Below are 5,140 nucleotides of genomic sequence, written 5' to 3'. Positions count from 1 at the left end.
AAAAAAAAAGGTCAACAAGAAAATAACGATCACCAAAGTCAGGACAAGAGTTAGAGGTGAGAATGTTTGTTTATTCTCGTGGAGGACTCGTGGGGGCTTCTGGAATGCTGAAGCAAGTTTTTGATGTAGAGAGGTTCCATTTATAATAACTTCTTAAACCATACATCTATATTTTTAGTATTTTTCTATATGTAATATTCAGAAATTAATCAAAGAAAACCAAACAATGTAAAAGTCATATATTGTTGGTGAAAGTATAAGATACAAAATGATAAATTCTATAAGATCCTAATCTTGAAAATAATGCATACCACATGTGCATAGGAAATAGATCAAACTATTGACCCTGTTATCTCTGGGTGGTAGGAATTTATTCTTGCTGTTTGTAAGTTCCTATTTTCCAAATTCTTTAAAATAATCATAAATTTTTTGGATATGGGTTTAGAGAAAAGTAATTACTCAGAACACTGGAGAAACAGATCTATTTTCTAAATTTATATATGAACATTATATAAAAGGAAAGGGTACCTATTGGGACCTGTGTGTCCATCCTAGGGCTTTCTATCATTTTCTGAAATAGAAATTTTTAAGGACCAAATCACTTGAATTACTTGTTGACTCCATGTTAAGCAAGATTATCTGGAGAAGAAAAGCAAAAAAGGAAACCCCAGTGCACCTTGTATTTGGCTTGGTCAACAGCCATTCCTCTTTCTTCCTATGGGCACCTCTCAAAGAAGAGCAGATCTGAAGAAGAAAAAAATGAATGAGACGCCAGGCCTTTCTTGTGATCCAGACCGACCAGATCGGAGATTACTCTGGAGCTACATCTTCCACCCAAGAGGAAGAGGGATGGAGGGAGGTCAGAGAAGTCTAGGCTACCCTGAGCATTCCTCGTGTCAGAAGGGTGAAGTCTCTTCTGTCTGATACCACAATCTGTTCCTGACCTCACAGGAGTCTTTTGGGACAGAAGGCTAGAGTAACAAGGGCGATAACAGGCAACCCACACTCACAAGCCTAATGCTGCAGTAACTCACCCACCATGTGGACCCACATACACTCTACCCAAGCAATTATTAACACATATCACACAGTCATAGCTCTTTATCCACCCTGAAGATACAGAGTCAAATGCAAACGTTTACAGATTCCTCAAACACAGCACCACACCAAATCATACAGTGCTACACATAGTCCCAATACCATACTCGCCACAGAGACGCAGTTACAGTTCCCCCCAGCCCTCCTGCTGCGAACTACACCCCCATACAACCACCACTAGGACAAACACACCGTTACTCTGGCACAATTAGTCACTTTCCAGCCGCGCACACACTGCCACAAAAAGTTAGTCACTACAACCTTAAATAGCACACTTAATACTTGCTCACATTCATACAAACACAATCACACACAGAGGCAGCACAGATTCTCGATACTCCCCCCTCCCCAGTACACAAAGTGTCACACAAAGTTATACAGAATCACAGCTGCACTACTACGGGGACACCGTCACTTCTACACACACTGCCTCACGTTATTGCAATCACACAACTACAACGAAGACATACAATCAAACCAGCACACACAGCGCCACAGAGTCACATAAGGTCACAATTACACGCAAAACCCCACACTTCGCTCCCCCCGCCCGCAGCCAATTCACACAAGCCCGACACTCCGGACCTTCCGGGAAGACCCCTTCTGACCTCCAGATACACACCCGAGGCGTCTAGTCGAGCCCCCAAGACCTAGGCCGCTCACCGCGCACTTTCCCTTCCCCAGAGGCCAAGGGTCCCGCAGGCAAATGAAGGGGCTGCCCTGTTCTCGCGGGGCACTCTGGGAAATGCAGTCCGGGAAAGGACTGCACCGAAAAGATGGCGCCCGGCCCGCGGAGTTTCTGCCAGCGCACTGCTGGGGCCAGCCTGACACCCCGGAGCTCCACTCCGAACCGCTGCCCTGAGTCTCCGAAACTCAGCCGCAGGCTCGGAGTGAAGCTCCTACATGATGCTGGCCCTTCACCCTGTAGAAAGTCTTCCTCCATGATACCGGCCAACCCCAGGGAGCTGAGGTCGCCAAGTTCTAGGCGTAAATTATCCGGAACCTCAAGGATTTCTGGGAAATGTAGTCTAGAGCCGGGAAGCGCGAGGCGCGTGGACAGTGGAAAAAGGTTCAAGTAGCGCGCCCACGTTCTGATCACCTAACCACGCTGGGAATGTTCTAGGCCGACTGACTAAATTGCCATTTTTGCCTTGCCTGTCGATGAGCTACATACTATATGATTCCATTTGTTTGTTTTTAAGACAAAGTCTCACTCTGTTGACCAGGCCAGACTGCCCTGGTGTCCCAGCTCACAGCAATCCAAACTCCTGGTCTAAGGGAACCCTCCTGCTTCAGCCTCCCCAGTAGTTGGGACTACAGGCGCTAGCCACAGGGCAGTTTTTCTATTTTTAGTAGAGACTGGGGGGGGGGGTTGTCTGGCGCTTGTTCAGGGTGGTCTTGAACTCCCGAGCTCAATCAATCTGCCCACCTCGGCATCCCAGAGTGCTAGGATTGCAGGCATGAGCCACTGTGCCTGGCCTGTATGATTCTATTTTTATGAAATATTTAGAATAGGCAAATCTACAGACATGACATAAATTAGGGTTGTTTAGGACTGGCAGGATTGAGGTAGTCACGAGTGGTTACTGATAGAATCAAGTGTACCTGCCCAAATAAACTTGCTTTGCCCAGGCAGGGTCAGGTACATGGCCCACCCAGGAAGGGTCAGGCTCATGTCCCTCCCAGGAAATAGGAATGCCACCAATCCTGGCTGCCATAACCCTTTAAATCCCTGTGCACTATCCGAAGGTGTGAATTTCTCCCTAGTCAGGAATCTCACTCCACCTGCACTCCAGGTGAAATAAAAGCCACTTTACTTGCATGAATTGGATCTCCAATTTCCTTTTGTCTGGTGTCTCTGAATGATTTTATCCTTGGGTCCAGAGCCTTTTAGTTACTAATAGGTATGGGATTTCTTTTTGGGTTGATGAAAATGCTCTTGACTTAGATAATGGTGATGTTTGCATAAATACCAAAGAGTAACTGATCACATAAACAAATTAAAAAGCAAAGACCATATGATTCTCTCAATTGATGTAGAAAAAGCTTTTGATAATATCCAACATCCTTTCATGATCAGAACACTTAATAAAATTGGCATAGAAGGGCCATTTCTCAAATTGATAGAGAACATCTATAGCAAACCCACAGCCAGTATCATACTGAGTGGAGTTAAATTGAAATCATTTCCACTCAGATCAGGAACCAGGCAAGGATGCCCATTGTCGCCACTGCTCTTTAACATCGTAATGGAAGTGTTAGCCATCGCAATTAGGGAAGAAAAGGCAATCAAGGGTATCCATATAGGATCAAAAGAGATTAAACTTTCACTCTTCACAGATGACATGATTGTATACCTAGAAAATACCAGGGATTCTACTACAAAACACTTAGAAGTGATCAAGGAATATAGCAGCATCTCAGGTTACAAAATCAACACTCATAAATCGGTAGCCTTTATATATACAGACAACAGTCAAGCTGAAAAAATAGTCAAGAACTGTATCCCGTTTGCAGTAGTGCCAAAGAAGATGAAATATCTGAGAGTTTACCTAACAAAGGACGTGAAAGATCTTTATAAAGAGAACTATGAAACTCTAAGAGAAGAAACAGCTGAAAATGTTAACAAATGGAAAAACATATTATGCTCATGGATGAGAAGAATTAACATTGTTAAAATGTCCATTCTACCCAAAGCAATATATAATTTTAATGCAATTCCTATTAAAGTTTCATTGTCATACTTTAAAGATCTTGCAAAAATAATACTTCGTTTTATATGGAATCAGAAAAAACCTCGAATAGCCAATACATGACTCAGAAATAAAAACAAAGCAGGAGGAATCACGCTACCAGACATCAGACTATACTATAAATCCATAGTGATCAAAACAGCATGGTATTGGCACAAAAACAGAGAGGTAGATGTATGGAACAGAAAAGAGAACCAAGAGATGAACCCAGCTACTTACCGTTATATGATCTTTGACAAGCCAATTAAAAACATTGAGTGGGTAAAAGATTTCCTATTTACCAAATGGTGTTGGGCTGGGCTAACTGGCTGGCGACCTTCAGGAGACTGAAACTGGATCCACACCTTTCACCACCAGTGAGATAGACTCTCACTGGATTAAAGATTTAAACTCAAGACATGAAACTATAAAAATACTAGAAGAAAATGTAGGGCAAACACTTGAAGAAATGGACCTGGGTGAAAATTTTATGAAGAGGACCTCCCAGGCAATTGAAGCAACATCAAAAATACACTACTGGGACCTCATCAAATTAAAAAGCTTCTGCATAGCAAAAAGCACAGTAAGTAAAGCAAGCAGACAGCCCTCAGAATAGGAGAAGATATTTTCTGGTTATGTCTCCGACAAAGGTTTAATAACCAGAATCCACAGATAACTCAAATGTATTAGCAAGAAGAGAACAAGTGATCCCCTCTCAGGGTGGGCAAGGGACTTGAAGAGACAGGCGCATGACCTACAAACATAAGAAAAAATGCTCACCATCCTTAATCATCAGAGAAATGCAAATCAAAACTACTTTGAGATATCATCTAGCACCAGTAAGATTAGCCCATATCACAAAATCACAAAATCACAGATGCTGGTATGATTGTGGAGAAAAAGGAACACTCTACACTGCTGGTGGGATTGCAAACTAATACATTCCTTTTAGAAAGACATCTGGAAAACACTTAAAGAACTAAAAATAGACCTGCCATTTGATCCTATAATTCCTTTATTAGGTATATATCCAGAAGACCAAAAATCACACTACAATAGGCTCGGCACCCGTAGCTCAACCGGCTAAGGCGCCAACCACATACACCTAAGGTGGCGGGTTCAAATCCAGCCCGGACCCACCAAACAACAATGACGGCTGCAACCCAAAAATAGCCGGGTGTTCTGGCGGGCGCCTGTGGTCCCAGCTACTTGGGAGGCGAAGGCAGGAGACTCACTTGAGCCCAGGAGTTGGAGGTTGCTGTGAGCTGTAATGCCACAGCACTCTACCCAGGGGGACAGCTTGAGGCTCT

The 5,140-nt window shown here is 43.4% G+C and overlaps 1 protein-coding gene across 4 annotated transcripts in view; it reads right to left on the bottom strand.

Moving 5' to 3' along the window:
• Positions 1–1,839, bottom strand: part of LOC105887626 (zinc finger protein 383) — a 22,608-nt gene extending 20,769 nt beyond the window's left edge. The window contains exons 1-2 of one of the 4 annotated variants that reach the window (XM_023516943.1): positions 1,707–1,839; positions 677–744 (exon numbers count right to left, since the gene is read on the bottom strand). The gene's annotated coding sequence lies outside the window, so the exon portion shown is untranslated. The remainder of the gene's footprint in view (positions 1–676; positions 745–1,706) is intronic. The other 3 variants (XM_023516942.1, XM_023516944.1, XM_012809109.2) reach the window with 3 other exon arrangements.
• Between the last annotated feature and the right edge of the window lie 3,301 nt (positions 1,840–5,140).

The sequence above is a fragment of the Otolemur garnettii genome, unplaced genomic scaffold, assembly GCF_000181295.1.
Source record: "Otolemur garnettii isolate 467f Iridium unplaced genomic scaffold, OtoGar3 scaffold00100, whole genome shotgun sequence".
NCBI lineage: Eukaryota > Metazoa > Chordata > Mammalia > Primates > Galagidae > Otolemur > Otolemur garnettii.
This window is presented reverse-complemented; position numbering and strand designations above follow the sequence as displayed.